At 28.6% G+C, this 18162-nt stretch overlaps 1 protein-coding gene and 1 non-coding gene across 2 annotated transcripts in view; one reads left to right on the forward strand and one right to left on the reverse strand.

The window, feature by feature from the left end:
* Positions 1-18162, reverse strand: part of LOC113386311 (prolow-density lipoprotein receptor-related protein 1) — a 113756-nt gene that overhangs the window by 77584 nt on the left and 18010 nt on the right. The window lies entirely within an intron of this gene.
* On the forward strand, positions 2034-2107 carry Trnan-guu. Its single transcript has one exon. It is a non-coding gene; the product is annotated as a tRNA-Asn (tRNA).

Here is an 18162-nt window from a genome sequence, read left to right on the forward strand (position 1 = left end):
AAGTTCGTCGAATTCATTCTGAGTTGGAAAATATGATAGAAGCCTCTTCATCTAATGGAACTAAAATATAAATTATTTGCTAAAATAACAATTTAAACTATACAATATTAAATTAATTTTTTTACCATTCAAAGCTATGCATGATGAATTTCTTTGGGTATAACCCGTAACGCACGAACAATTGTATGATCCTGGCAGATTGTGACATGTTTGTTCACAAGTGCCATCAATTTGACATTCGTCAAAGTCTGCAAATAAAAATATTAACATCATAAAAAATAGGAAATATGATTTATATCAAAACTTTTATTATTATTCATTAATTACTTATTTTGATATCATAAAATTTAAAAAAAAAATGTGCTTATAATTAAAGAGCATTTTTAACTTCCCGAAGGAGAATTTTATGTTTACTTATCTATGTGTAGTATATGTTTTCATCAAAAAATCCGATTCGCTAATTTTATGTTTTCTCGACGTTTCAGGCCATTCTGAATCGAATGAGACAAAATTTGGAAAAAGTGTGTGTGTGAGTGTGTAAACAGATTTTTTGTCGTAAATCGATGTTTTCTCAAAAACGGCTGGACCGATTTCAAAAACTTAAAAGCCATTCGATGTATCGCGATTTTGAGTCGATTTTGAAAATTCAAAAACTGTTCGAAAGATTTTAGTTGGAAATAATACTGATTAGTTTTAGTTGAAAATCTACCGACCCGTTTTCTTGTAATTCGTTGTTAAAAAAAATGAGCCGATTTTTTGATGATATATATCATGGTCCTATACAACTTATTGAAATATTATGGCTAAGGCCTTACGACAAGTAGTTTAATTTTGAAAATTCATCAAAGTTTGAGAAAATAATTAGTTTTTTTGACGTTTGTTAAAATTACATTTAGACGATTTACTTGGTATAACGATAAAGTACTTAGTCTTAATGAATATACTAAACCATTAAAGTGCTGCGGAAAGTGGTTCAATTATAAAAATTGTTGATTTTTGAAAATTTGCTTTCAGAAAATACTCCGAGTTAACGCGTTCGTTCGTTTTCAATTATGTGTAGTTAATCCACTCTTGATTGATTGATTAAGTCGATTATTTACACATATCGGGATGTTCATGTAACTTGCCTCAAGGCAAAGTACCAATACCAACTAGGTTAAATTTTAATTATGTGAGTATTCATTAGTTTTATCGATATTTTAGTTGTTTTGGGTACTACGTACTAAAAATTATAAATATCGTTAAATCAAGGTTTGAGCACATAATTTATCAATTAAATTCAATCAAATGTTTATGTTAAAGATCAATGTGTGAATTGAGGAAACAATTTCGTAAGTTTAATAAAGTTTTTACATAAATAAATAACTTGTAGCGTTTTATTTTATACTCACCAACACACCTAGAACCATTAGGTTGCTGACCGTCTGGACAATAACACATTGGACCTTCCGGCGTAGTTCGACAACCATAAGCACAGCTCAGTAGTTCGCATTGCGTTTTATTTTCTGTACAAAAACAGTACATAATAACACTAATAAGCAACAAATAACCAAAATGTGTACAAATATTAGGACACTAAAATTAATAAATATATTCGAATATGAGCCAATACATCCCTGTCAACATACCATCTTTCGATTCTGAAATTTTGCACTTGAACTAACACCACTCTTTGGCTTATAATCTTCTTAATATGAAAGTTTAGATAACACAATATACTTACGACAATGATCCCATTCATCGCTCCCATCGGGACAATCCCTGTGGTTATTGCAGAAGAGACTGAGCGGCCGGCACTCTAAGGTCTCACCGCAGCGGGCTTGATTTACCGGGCATGGATTTACGTGCCCACCTGGGAAAGGATTAAGAATTAAATGTTATTTATTTGAAGCATATTGAGATAATCCATATTTCATCCGTAATCTAGAAATTGTCAATATATCCCATGCGTTTCCTCTATCATGGAATTGTTGATGTTTTCTGATAGTGTTTACGTGACGACAAAATTTTTAAAATCTATGAAGAGGACACATGCCTCCGTGGCGCAATCGGCTAGCGCGTTCGGCTGTTAACCGAAAGGTTGGTGGTTCGAGCCCACCCGGGGGCGATATTTTTCTTGTAGTTGCAAATCGACAAAAGTGCATTTGAAATCTTCTTTACTAATGTAACTTTTAAATTTTATAAACTGAATTTATTTTATCTATGATCACTGTAATAATAATTCAATATTTCAAATACAACGATTGTGCATTACAAGTAATTTATTGATTTTTTTTTACAAATAACAGATAAGCTATTAATTAACTAGTGCGGTGTATGGCATCGTGCCTTAAGGCAAATTGCTGGAACTTCCCGTACCGTAACGAAATGTTCGAGGAATACTGAATGTTATCAAATCAATATTATTATAAATATTGTAGCATCGTCTACTATTTACAAGAATTAAATAAACTGAATTGCAAAGTTGAAATTATTTGTTTAAAGTATGTTAAAACTATAGTCAGAATTAAAAATAAAATCTGAATTATTTTCGATATACAAAAGAAAATTTTTTTGAAAAAAAATGTTGAAACAAAATTTTTTTTTTCCAAAATCAATTATTTTGTTAAGACAAGCAGAAAGTTTTTAATCATTTATATCGGACGCTTAGTTCTCTCAAAACTGCCATTTTTTGCACATTTAGCTCCGTACCTTCGAAATGGCAGGGCCTGCCTTTGCCAAAAACTAATAAACACTTCTCCTAATCACTACTAATTGAATGTTTTTTAGATCCTCCGGAGATTTAGATGCTCCGTTCTCTCAAAAACTCGATTTCTATTTTCTGCATTCTTTGCTCTTTATTTTCGTAACTGCTGGACCTGCCTTTGCCAAAAACTAATCAGCTCATGTTTTTTGAACCATTCAAATCGGTTGGTCCGTGCGCCCGAAAACGTGACTGGAAATTTGTATTACATACGTACACACACACATACATTTTTTTCTGAGGTATGCCAAAATGTTCAGAAACCTTCAAAAGGTCTAAAAATGTAAAAATTTTCAATTTCAATTTTCGGCCCATTACAATAACTTACCCTACGGGAAGTTGAAAATAAATTGAAATATAAACATTTTCCTACATGCTAATGACTGGTGAAACTGGCAACTGTCAAAATTAATAAAACTATCAAAGTTATTAAAGTGGTCAAAACTGATAAAATTTACAACTAATTTAATAAGTGGTACTAGAAGAAACGTATCAAACTTACTTATAAGTATAGAAATTAAAATTGAATAATATATATCAATAGCCAAAATTACAAATAATTTATATTTATTTTTCAATTAATAATAAATTAAAATTGGAATTTTAAAACATGTGGATTTCATATACATATGTTAAAGACAACAAATTTTATTGTTAAAACCGTCTATTTTGTCAAAGTTAATAAAACTATAAAAGTTAGTAAAAAGTACAAAATAAAAGAGGTAAAAATTAAAAATTATTTATTCAGTGTTATTAGCAGAATCGTATTGATGTTTATATTTTAAAAACAGATCGAGTTCATCAGAATTTCAAATCATTTTTCAAAATTTATTTCATATGTTTATTTATGTCTACCTCTCATATCGTATTATTGATAATTTTCACAATATACCACATATAGAAAGTGAGTCACGAAAAAAATTATTTACTTAAAGAAAATCGTCATCCTAATTTCTTGTGAATATAACATACTGGAAACCTTGTAAAAACTGAAGAAAGATTATGACAAAATTTAGTGCTCTCTAAAGTAGAGAGTTACCTTTAAGTCTTAAGAAATAAAGCCATGTAAGGAATACCTAGGTGCAAGTAAAGAAATATAAGCATAAGCTGCAACACTTACGAAGCCCTTATAATGCCCCTAAAAACTTGATATTTTTATGAAAAGCTTTATTACAAAAATGTAGCGTATCAAAGCACATGTATCACTTTAACTATTCTAATTTTATATTTTGCAATAATTTTGGTATGCTTAGCGATATGATATCTAACATCATAATTTCAAAGCAAGTAAATAGAATTATAGAGTTTTAATCCCCAGCGTCTTTTGAATTGATATATGAGAATATCCATAACTGAACACGCATTATGCAAACAGGAATACCTTATATATAATCCTTTATAATTCATATAATTTCTCAGTTCAAATTTATTTGCCTAATCGGATTAAAATCTATATTGCAAAACGATATCATAAACAGAACTTTATATCTTTTAATCTAGCAGGATCAAATAGATTAATATTGGTCAAATCATTTTTGTTAAAGAAAAAAAAAATATAACAAGCTCGATTTTGCCAAGACGATTTCTGAGAAAATCTAAGTTTATCCATACAAAATATTGGCTGTTAAAATCTACTTTCATTAGTTTATATTTAAAATTATTTTCAGTAGTAAATTTAATAATAACTCAAAATAATTTTCAGTAAAAATCTAATATTAACACTTTATTATCTCAATTTCAATGAATACCGTTACTTTATCATAATTTGTTTGACAGAAAGATTTATCTCAATTAACATGAGTTAAATAAAATGACTATTAAAATGCCCCGATAATCGAGCCATCATATCCAAACCGGGGCTTAACTCCAAAATTGATTATATCAAATAATGATTGTAGGCGTTGGAAACTCAAGCAAGTCATTCTGTTAATATCCTTAATCTATTCAAAGTAGATTATTTAACGAACAACCATCTAAAGTAATTGAGTCCTGAACTAACTCGGAATAGAATTATTTAGTACAATAGGTAAATTTGTTTTAGGTAAATCATATATCAGGATCCAAATAGAGCGCTATTGTTGTGGTTGATATGCCCCATGGTCTTCATATTCTCCTTCCTATTATATCCCGTTTACTATAATTAAATCCTATTACAAAAGCTTTGTTAGTTGATGAAGTTGAAAACTTCTATCAATAATTATTTAAGTTTAGCCGTTTTTGGATAAAAGCTAAAATTATCATGTTTAAAAACTAGTCAAAATCCTAATTCGCTCATAATCTCATTACAGATGAAGAGGACATCTAATAATTTAAGGATAATAACAAAAAATAGAATAAAAAGTGATAAATTTGTTTGCTTGACTGATATTAAAGTGATTTTTAACTCTCTTACATTTTAAAGGATCTTCATCTGATGTATCTTCTCCGAAACGATCAGATCGTCCGCAGTCAACATCACCATCGCATCTCCAACCCATAGGGATGCATTGTTTCGTCAGCTCGCATTGGAATTGTCCACTTCCACAAGCATCACCAGAAGTGCCTGAAAAGAGATTAAATATTTTAATGTGTTGAATGTCATTTTTACAACTATATATATATTTATTAATTAATTGATATATAATAAATATGATCATCAATTAGAATTACCACAATCTCTTGGTTCGTCCGATCCATCACTGCAGTCGGCCCGGGAGTCGCATCGCCAACTAGCTGGTATGCATTGACCATCATCACATCGAAATTGTATACTTGAGCACGTGCCTAGAACAAAGGAAAAAACCAATTTAACACAATTTATTAAAAAAATATATAAATATAATTTATTTTTCATATGGGCTTGCCCATGGGTATGCGGTTAAAAGCGACGAGACCTGAATCAGAGATCCCGGCTTTGATACCCACTTCGAGCAACCTGTTGTCAGACAGCAGTGACAACGATTTTCACTTGGAAATATAGATAGCAATATTTTTCCAAGTGAAAACAGCCCTCATCCGGCATTGCTGCACCAATAAAAATATTCGCCCTATTACAGAAATTGTAATAATACAATAACATACAGAGATGTGACAACTGTTTGGGTTGCCATCTGTAAGCAGACTAGTATTAAGTCAAATCAGCATAACAGCTTATAGGACTATTAGGTTCTGATTGCTGTTCAAAAATAATTTTAAAAAAATCATTTGATATGACAACACCGCTGATTTTATCACCACCGTAAGATAAACTTTAGATCAATACTGGTTTAGTACAATATTGGTTTAATGTGAACTTTAATTTAATTAAACCCTAATTAAATTATATCATTAGTTTAATTCTAGTATTAATTTCGTTAACTATTTATTGTTAGTCAGTTTCAACACTTCTAAATTTCGAGTTTACTAACGAGGAGTTACTTCGGACTTCGGGATACTCATTTGGGATTTGGATGAAACTTTGTTTGAGAGTCTAACTAAGTCAACTAAAGAATTGTAGGCATAAGAGAATTAGTTTAATTATACTTGAGAGAATTAAAGTGAGCGCTTTAGAAATGAGATCCATAGATTCATATAGTTTTATATTAGTAAAATACTACTTGAATCTAAGCAATCTACTTTTCGAAATAAGGGATCGTTCAAGTATTACGTAAGCAGATTTATTACAATTATTTACCCCCCCCCTCCCCTTTCTCATCAAAAGTAAGCAAAAGTTCTTACCAAAAATAAGCAAAATAAGCAAATCAATAACCCCCCCGCCCCCCTATAGTGCTTACGTACTACTTGAACGCCCCCTGAGAGGAAAAATTATTTATGTTCATTTGGTTTATTTTTTCAACTCGTCAATGTATTGCAAATATCATATGTATCGTTGAATTTTATGCAATTTTGTATTTATGCAAAATAAAATAAATTAATAATTTTACTGTGTAGACTGTTTTGTTAAGAGATGGTCAGAAGTGAGGAGCGCTAAGGTTTGGGGGCGTCCATTAATCACGTGAGATTTTTAGGGGAAAGGGCGGGGGGTTGGTTTGACAAAAAATCACAAAATATCACGTGGGGGAGGGAGGGGTATAGTAAGATATCACTTGAATTTATTTTTTAAAGATTTTTTTTTAAAGTTTAAATATTTTCAAAAAAAATCACAAATTTTATAGTTTTTTCACATAAATAAAAATACATGTGATGTTTGGTGAGGGAGAGGGGGGTTAATTTTGAATATTAACATGTATCACCAAGGAAGGGAGAATCCTTAAAAACTTGCTCACGTGATTAATGGACGCCCCCTTTCTAAAATAAGATCTTTGGAATTACTGTTGCACAATCGAGAAGAATAAGAAGAGATTTATAGAGTAAACGTTCATAATTATTATTTATTATATATAATAATTTAGACGACTTTCTGTATTAATTATCTCTATAAAAAAGACGATTCGAACATCGCGATCGATTGCGATCAACGATGATTGTTTTATAGTCCCCATGGTTCAGTTTCAACTACACAGTCCATTGTCCTAATAAAATCGAATCGTGTTAACCTTCTAAATTTGATCGTGCATATGTTAAAACATTCTTAAATAAATGTTTAGAAAATCCTGTCTATAAATGTCATAATGTTTATTAACCATTATCCTGTTCGTGCTGGCATGCCTTGTTTTGGATTATGCGTAGAAACACACATGTTGAAATTTCTATTATGAGCAACTCGATGTAAAAACAATAGTAATAATATATTTGTTTTGAATTTTTTAAATATCGAATATGATGTTTTGATTTCAAATACCTTAGAATTAAGACAATTGCTGATAGAATGTTATTTTTGCATCTGATTGCTATTCAATTATTGTTAAAGAGTACCTTAGAGTATTCCTTAAATACTGAGAAATAAATAATTCTAATATTTGATTTGATGGAAATTAATAGAAATAAGTTCTACCATAGCAAAAGAATGAAAATTTGATTTATTTGAAAATGTGTTAAGGGGATGAAAATATTAAGGTCGAACACTCGTATAGCATTCTATTGCTATTAATATCTATTCCTATGTAGGGATATAATATAGTGAGTATGAACATTTATTTATATGAAAATTTACACAGCAACGAAGCAATAATATTAAACTGGTACTTAATCAAACGCGTAACTGATGCAGACATAATTACATTGATTTGCAAGAAAAAAGGCATGTAATTCCATTGGTTGATTACGTACTGGTACATTTCAATATGAAATATCTCACGCTGCCAAAGAAACTGGTTTGAAACAACGCGCCGATCGAGAGCGTCTAATTATTGGCAAAAAAAAAACAATTAGCAACGCTATGTTTTGAATCTGCTTTTGATTTAGAGCCGGTGGAATTAGAAAATATTAATTAAAATATGATATTTAAATAACGTTAAATTTTTACAATTCTCATGCGAACATAGACCCAGAACATTGGTGCCTATATCAAAAGAATTTATTTTTATTGAGAATTGCATCAACTACTATTATTATTATTATCAGGATGATTGTAATTTATATATATATATATATATATATATATACATATATAATTGTATACAATTACTAGATTATTTTGGTAAAGTACCAAACGTTTCATCTTCCAGGCAACATTCATGCTAAAAATAGTTTATGACTCTACTATGTGTTGAAAACTTGTTAAAATTAAAAAAACGAAATTTACAAACATAATATTAATGATATCTCGACCACAAACATATTGTCATGTTCCTAAAAATTGTGTTTATTTTTAGAAACTGTTTTGGAAGAAGTTAATTTTGTCGTGATAGATTTTCTACAGAAAACAATGACATTTAGTATTTCAAGTTCCCCAATATCGCCATATCAATCAATGATTAAACTTTAAAATATACCTCATTGAGATACATCAAATGGCTTTTAAATTTCTGAAATCGGTTCAGGCGTTTTTGAGCAAACTTCGATGAAAGGTCTAATTTTAACAAATGCCAAAAAAACGATACTAATTTTTGCAAACTTTGACGAATTTTTAAAGTTAAACGAGTTGTCGTAGGGCCGTAATATTTTAGTATGATCTATAAGACTATATGGTATCTATTGTAAAAAAAAAATCATAAAAATCGTCGAAAAAAATTTTTTGTAGGCTTATCTTGAATTGTATTTATTTTACTTATCCACAGGATCATCTTGAAATGTCATGCTTATTTTTATAATTTTTAATTAAATTTTTCTCATGGGACTCTAATATTTTAAGGGCTGATCAACTAAATCACCATGCAAAGTTTCATCAATATTCCTGACGTATAAATTTAAAGTTCTCCTTGTTAGCTTTATTTTTTTTATTTTCATATGAATTACAATCGAAAACTTAATAATACCAGTTGCTTCTTCAGTTACTAAATAAATGGTAATCGTAAATTATAAATAGAAAAAGTATTATAAATTAAAAAAATCGACAACTCTAAATTCCACATTCTTGTTCCGTGATTTTTAGATTTTATATTTATTTTAAAGTCCTCAAATATATTGTCAAGAAAAAATCGCCTTTTGCGGGCATAGCTCATATAAAATCATAAGAAGTCAAAAAATACTGTAAGTTTAAGTCGTTGGTTACAACTGGATAAGACTTCTGAGTTGTCTACCAAAAATACCCAGTCAACAAAAATAATTGAATGTAAATTGGAGGATAATTCTCCTAAACGATTATTCGGATTTTGATCAATCTTTCTGAAGTTTGTTAAGGGATTTAAAAAAAACGAATTATAGAAATATAGTTAGATTGTAGAAATAAATGAAAAAAACATATAAATAACCGCTTATCCTTGATTGTCATTGAAAATATTTGAGGCATTGTTTGACATTAAAAACAAATGAAGACTGTCATCTGTCTCATAACATGGACAGATTTTAATGATTAAAACTATATTAATTACCCATACAAATAAATTTCCTTTACAAACTTTCTACCAGCCATCAAGCTAGAGATTCTGCACTCAAAACAGGCTCCCAAATGAGAAAATGAAGATTAAAAATAAACGAATCGTCGACCACGACCTTTGCACGAGCTTTCTTCGTTGAACTATAATACGATAGTGAACAAACACGCATCTTATTAAAAAGAATTCCAGTATGCGCCAATTATATTTCACAAACCAGATTTTAACGATTGACTAGATCCATGGACGATGATTGTATAGAAAATTAATATATAACAAGTATTATACTTTAACTGAAGATGAAACGATGGTTAGTAATATACTATAATACAACATACACACATACATTGGACTTGCTAACACCTGAAAAAAGAAGAGCGAATGGCGCTAATTAGAAAGAAAGTTTGATTAAGAGAGGGAATCATAGCATTCTAGATCCTCCCCCCATGAGGTAATGCCGGCGGATTCCGTGGGGATTAGAGAGGCAAGAGATAAGCAAAAGGTTTAATATTATATACCCAGGCGGTAGACAAACCCGCCATACCCAGACAAAAGATCGTGTCTAGAATGTATAAAAGCATTTCTTTCTTTAGACACACACACATATAGACATATACTTGAATATATATAAATATATATCAAAACCATAAAATTATAGATTAATTATTTATTAAGTATTTTCTTAATTTAGATTAAATAAAAAAAGTAAATGTATTACGAAAAAGAGTAAAACCAATATAAAATCATTATAAGGCGCCATTAAGAAACCCTTATCATTAAATTGATCGCAATATATTTAAAATCAAATCTTTATAATTGAATTTCGTATTACAATAATTGATACCTTCATTAAAGTAAATACTCGATATTAAATAGTATGACCAATTACACTCATTAAAATAAATGATGTCGGAGAAAAGATATAATCCTGTAATCGATCTTACTTGCTCTTAATTTGTATAATTATATAGCATTGATTAATTTCATTTTCCAACGTTATAATAAAAAATAATGAATGTAATATGTTACAAAACAACATTTCCTAATAAGTTAATATTAGGAACGAAACGATTTAAACTCATTTATAAAATGGGGATTACATGACTCGTATTTCAAATACCATTTTTCGCGCAACTTGATATCGAGCAGTAACGATATGCATTTTTATTAAGATTAAAAATACGATTTAAATATCATCACAACTAGAAAAGAGCAATGGTTTAGCACAATAATTTCATATAGTCTAGCAAAGGTGATATTTCATAAAATAATCATTACTAGTGCAGTAAATGGAGAGGAAAAAAGGGTTTAACCTCTGAATTTTTTTACTGTGCTCCAATTTGCATGAAATTTTGGAATTAGGTTCATGTTACCCTCAAGTGGAACATTGAGCCATTTTATCGCTAGAAAACGTTTTTAATATTAAAGAATACAATTAAAAAGTATTTTTTAATACATTTACCTTGCAATAAAATCATTTTCAACACCAGGGGGTGGTGGCGGAGTCCGAATTATTTTCACTTTTGAACTTGAGGGTAAGATAAACCTAATTCCAAAATTTTATGCAAATCGGAGCACAGTAAAAAAATCAGACCCAAAACGCTCCATTGACTGTAGTATACATATTTATTATAATTTGTGACTTATTTATAAATGTTAGATAATATTAAAATAATTTGGAAATCAAATTAAAGAAAAAAAACATGTTATTTTCCTCATTGTCAGTGCAGCAATTTAAATTAGTTTTTATCACTGTAAAGGAGTATTTCTTATTCCTATCTGATACAAAAATTTGAAAATCCTTTATTTTCAATTATGCTAAATTTTATTTAAAAAAACATCTTATTTATTTTAAAATCTGTTATATTCTTTGGTCTTTAGATTTATTATACAAAAAAATGTATCATCTAATATGATTATTTTTTAAATGATTGAGATAATAATTAAATAATTAATTTAATATTATATGATAATTACTAAATTAGATTTCTTCTTTAATCAAGAAATGTGAATAAGTTTCTCATTATTAATATAAAGATTTATATATGAAACAACTATTTACTTTATATAAATATTCTGTTACTATTCATCATTGGCATTCTTTATGTAAATGCATTCAATAAATTATTCGAGATACCAATAATATCGACATAATTTTCTCCGAGCGATTTTTCAATATAGATTCAAATCCATTTTCCCATCGTAAATTCAATTCTGCAGTTAATATGCTTTCAATGAGTATTCCGGCATCGATAAAGCTCATATATAAAATATTATATGAAGTAGAAAGTTTTACAGGTGTAGTTTTATTAAAAATATTCAATATTGGGATGAAATAAATAATTATTGAATATGTAACATAATTGAATTATGTTAGTTTTAAAAAATGTATTTGAAAAACTATGAAATATATAAATGTAGGGATGTAAAGTTACTATTTAAATTTTGAGTTTCTGTAGGATTTTTAAAATAATAAATACAAATAAATTCACGATTCCCATTTTAATTAAATTATTATTATTTATTAAAAAAATTGATCATACACACACACACACTTACACACGCGCACCCACATACATACTATTTCAAATTTTCAACTTCTTGAAAAAAAGCAAATCGGATTTTCTGGTGAAAACAACTTCTCCATGGGAAAGTTAAAAATACTTGTATGATTGCTGTACAATAATTGACTACATAAAAATAATTGTATCTACAATTACAGAAAATTTCAATACTCTTGTTAGAGCACCAAGCTCAAGAATCATCTATGATGTGGTAACCTAGACGTGGGGAAGAACTGTTTCTTCAAACAACCTAAAAACTTTGAGGAATAAAAAAACCTAGCTTTAATTTTCTCATACCCGCATGTCTAACTTCTCTCTAGCATCATTTTATATTTCATTATAAAAGCGACTTTTAATTGGTTCATTAAATGTCTGGCTGTTTACACGAGCAAATTGGCTGCGTTAAATGTTAGCAACGAGTGTTGACTTAATATCTCGCTTGCATGTTTGTTGCTTCCATTGTATTATATGTAGGATGCACAAGCGCCGTAATTGTTTAATTGTAAAGTAAACATCGAGATGATAATTATTTTAAATGTGAAAAGTTTATCATTGTTTATATAAACGTGTGAAACAAAGCAGATGATATAAGGCACTGTAATGTAAACGTATGGTACATGACTTGTACCAGAGATTTCCAATTTACACGTACAGGTTAGAGCCCTTTGACTTCAGATAATCAGTTCCAGGTTCTAGATTCGCCTCGGACAATCTGATGCCAAGAGGTAAGAGGGCGTCCTTTAATCACGGGATCGATTTTTTGAGGATTTTTTAACTTTTCCTTCCCCTTGTTGATACGTAGTTATATTCAAAATTACCCTCCCCTCCTCCACCAAACATCACGTGTATTTTCAAAAAAAATGTAAAATTTTTGATTTTTTTTTTTGAAACTGTTTCGATTTTTTTTAAAAAATTCAGATAAAACAAATACACGTGACATCTTACTATATACCTCCCTACTATACACCTTTGTCAACCCTCCCCTCCCCCTAAAAGTCTCGCGTGATTAATAGACGCCCCCTAATACCGTCAGTTTTAGAAAGATAGATAGTAATATGTTTCGAAGCGAAAATAGCCCCAGAAAATATAGAAAGAGTGGGAGGGGCGTGTTTATTTTTTACCTAAATTTAAGAAAAAAAAACAAAACTTTTTGAAAAATTTTACGATTTTTCTAGGTTTATAAATACACCTAATGTTGGATAGGAGATAGGCGGTTAATTTTAAATATAACCCCGTATCACTAAGGAGAATGCGGGTTCAAATTGGGCAGTCCAATAATCCCTAAAATTCGATCACGTGATTAATATTACACCTTTTTCTAAAATTGTTGCATTAATATAATAAAATAAATCAAACATAGATAATCCAATGAGTTGCCTTCTACGAAAAGCCACGTAGTTAGGAAATGTCACCACAATAAGTCATAGGAGAGTTATCACTGACTCATAGGATGAGTCCTAATTGCTGTTCATAAAAAATATATACAATGTTGAAATAATTGAAAATGAAATAATTTACAACCATATAAACAAAAATAAATATGGATAGATGCCCTAGAGTAGATCCGTGAGTTTAGTTATACTCGATGTAAATTCAGGGAAGAATAATGTGAGGGATTTCCTATTGCCTTTTCACACAGCACTAGACTATTTTCAATAGAAAACATATTTTTGATCTATATTTTCAAGTGCAAATTGATATCACTGCTGCCTGGTATCAAGTTAGCCAGATAGGGATTCAAACTTACGACCCTGTCACACAAGGCAGTGCTCTTAACCGTTACACCACGAAACACCCAAATTAATTATTGTATAATTTCATATATAAGTACAAGAGTACAACCATATATTAATTTAGGCACGAGTTCAAATTTTTATGCAATAATAATCAAATCAAAAATAAATGCTACAGATGAGTTTTACATTATAACAATGTTATATTAGAAAAAAGTTATAGTCTAGTCATTATAGTAAGTTCACCTCGGAATTCGACATACCCAGCTGTAAGTCTGTACAAACTTGCATATTGGCACCCTAAAGTTGTCTCAAAACCTACATATGATAGGGTGTCAATACCATATGTAGGTTTTGAGACAACTTTAGGGTGTTAATATGCAAGTATTTAAAGACTTACAGGTACACCCAGCAGTAATTCTGGGTATAACTTCAGCTCGAATTTCTAGATTCTTACCTAATTTAAGCTTAAATGACTGGAATATTACAAAATTCATTGTCATAAAATAGATTATAAAACAGCCTTAAGCTGCCAAATCCAAAATCTGTATTGCTGATTCTTTTGAGCATTTTATGCTTCAACAATGTGCATAAACCAAAATAACATCCATCGCAATAGTGTATTATTGTATATCATTCAAATACCATCAGAACTATTAACAACAATAAATATGAAAATTTTATAACAAGATGCCATGATTATTGAAGTTATAACATAAACCGTTATAGGTTTTAGTTTAAATCAAAATATACAATTCATGTCGCCATATACGTCCACATTCGAGCCTGTCACGTAAATTTATGGATGACTCTTTAACACTGACATATAGTACAACCTGAATTAATATTAGGAACATCAATCACAACATACACGTATTGCATGTCAAGGTTAACGAGATCTGATGTGTATTTCAAAATCGCAGCAGGACTAGTTTTAATTATTCTATTTATTAATATCTAGAAAGATTAATTTTATCAATTTTTCCCTATGATAATGAGGTTGTAAAATGTGTATATAATAGACAAAATGAAAGACGAAAATTATTTCACAAAGAAATTGAGGATTTTGAGCACAAAACCTTGAGGTTGCAAGGCTTGAGGATCTACCTTACATACCTTGCATAAATATAACAATGCCATCAATATTTACATGATTGGATATTTTTTTCAAAGACAACGTTTGTGGCATCATAGACTATGATACAACGCTTTTATTCCAAATTAAATCATATCAAAATGAAATGGAATGTTTTGATACTGGTTACAAAATATATTCCTCCTAACTGGAGCATGAAAAAAGTTATACAATTGGAATAATTTGAATGCAGATGATCATATTAACACAGCATTATCATATCATTAAATCTTGTTTAGTGTGCCAAAATTTCTGACATAGTTTCAAATATTTACTAATATTTAATAACATAGTTTCAAATATTTAATTTAGATTAGGTAGGCGATGAATATATATATATATATATATATATATATATATATAAATTTTTAATATGTTCTGTAATCATGGTTTGATTTTGTCGAGGATTTTTTGAGTTATTATCATGTTGTTTTAGTCGTTTTATTAAATTCTGTCCTGTTTCACTTATGTAAATGGAATCACAATCATTGCATTTTAATTTAAAGACAATATTTGAGTTTAAATATAAGTATATGTATTGCGCTTTTGTATGTTTGTATATATTTCTTTTTATTTTTCATTTCTTATGTTTGTCTATCTGTTTAGTTATAATTGTTATTGTTGTATAATTATAATACTTGTATCTATAGTTCTTTTTCCAATTTCTGTCATTTTTTCCTAGTTTATATTAATTTTTCAATGTTCATTCTGTAGATCCACTGATAATGACATAAAATCCTATGTCGAAACGTTTGGAAAAAATTAAAGATTAACTTCTAAATCTTTGCCTTTTATTTGATGTATTGCCCTTGAAGAACTTATATATATATATATATATATATATATATATATATATATATATATATATATCCATTACTTCATTAAATCTTAATCACAATCAATAATCTTGCATTAATTCCACCGAAATAATAATTATGTAATCAAATAAATGTCAGCATATGTAGAGCTTAAATGAATGTAATATATGAGATAAGATTGTGTTTGAACTAAATTATCTACAATGTAATTACATATTCAAAAACTTTATATTTAGCATTATTTTGTATCTGATATGATAATATCATGAATTTAATGTTTTGCTAGATGCTGTATCTGACCAATATATTCAACGTTTTTGCATTTCAATACCAACAATATTCAATCAATGTAAAACCATTGGAACCAAGTACAAAATTACCTGAAATTATGTTAGTAAAAAACAATTTTTTGGCGATTTTAATCACACTTTAAATAGTGATACAAATTCGTGGTTTTATAGAACATCCTAAACTATTAAAGACCTACAAAAAGTGGTTTTATTATAAAATTTATAGCCTAGTGCTTACGAAGACATAATTTAAATATAATTACTTTCACCTAGTTTTGTTTTATCATTAAGGACCAAAAAATTATGATAAGATGAACAATAAAATGATAACAAATTTTACAGTATTTTCCATTAATGTAAATCCAACACTTTTCCATTAATTAATATAAAGCCTTTTGGACCAATTTTAAGATTAATTTAAGTTAGTGAAAAATTACCAAAAATTACTTATAAAAAACTAAAATTATTTACTTATAAAAAGCAACAACGATATAATGTATGGTCTTGAAGATCATCATAAATTATTAAAGACCTACCAAAAGTGGTTTAATTATAACAATTATTGCCTAGTGCTTAAGACATATGATTTAAATATAATTATTTACACCTAGTTTTGTTTTATTATCATGGACCAAATAATTATGATAAAATGAACAATCTATGGATAACAAGCTTTACTCTATCAATTGTTGTGTTATCAATTAATAATATATAAGAGACCATTCAAAACAATACATAAATTGTAAAGTTTACAATTAGAGATACAATGACTGTTATCATTGATTCATTCGACATCAACTTACTTTAATTGTATTATAATAACAGATTAATCGATTGACCTAAAACAATGTAGGAGAAAGAATTAACATATATCATAAGATATCATATATCAGTTGCAAATAGAAATTTATTAATGCAAATAAGATTGTTGAGGATTGTAATCAAATGTTTGCTTGCAATAATTCTACTTCTCTACATTACTACTAAAGTTTTCACAATATGTAAAATTTAAAAAAATATAAAGAAATATTCATTTTAATAAAAATCTCTAGATAAATTAAAAGATGATGTCTTTTGGACCTTGTAATCTGATGAATACTAAATTTAATTAATTTTAATTTACAATGCTAAAAATCATTGTCATTGTCAAAATCAGTATTAAAACTCCATAATATAAGAAAATTAATTAACAAAGTATGTAAATATGTAACGTAAAATTAATTGTATATAAACTTAATAATTAAAAAGTCTAGAGTACAAAATACAATAATCTATATACAAATACTGCATCATTAAATTTGAAAAATACAACTTTTGATAATGCCATTAAACAGTATGTAAAACCTATTTGAGCGTATAATAAGCTATATAAAAGCTATTTGAATAAGAAAAACATTTCACTCTGAACACATCTGGAAAATATAACTGTACAGTAGGAACTCGATTATTATTCTTACATCTGTTTGAAGAATAACATATGCAACATACGGATGTATGTATACATACATATACTTCTTGTTTTTTGAGTAGTAATATATCTGTGAAATGCAATGTGAAGCTGGAATTAACTTTGGTACAAATCGGTGCTCTGATATACCCTTGGTAACTTCATGGTATAAATAAAAAAATTATATAAAAAAAAATATTTCAAAACGTTACCTTGTCTAATCAACTATATGTTAATATATTGTAATACGTAATTCTTCTTCTAAAATTTTTCTTTAAACTTATCCATATCGAAATTATAACAAAAGATTGTAGAGTTATTATAAAACAAGTCTGATCGTGATACACGATTAAATGAATACACCCAAATCAAAATAATAAAGATATACACCATACAATTCTATGAGACCAACTCTCGAATAAAATAAAAATGTTATAAAAGGTAATGCTATGTTACGGGTCTATGTTCGTATGAGTACTACTCGATTAAATTACTACTCGATTCAGAAAGTCACCAGAAAGAAATTTCAAGAGATCCAT

Source organism: Ctenocephalides felis, unplaced genomic scaffold (assembly GCF_003426905.1).
Source record: "Ctenocephalides felis isolate EL2017-DRISC unplaced genomic scaffold, ASM342690v1 CF-g0.4_SCAFFOLD_03571, whole genome shotgun sequence".
Lineage (NCBI taxonomy): Eukaryota > Metazoa > Arthropoda > Insecta > Siphonaptera > Pulicidae > Ctenocephalides > Ctenocephalides felis.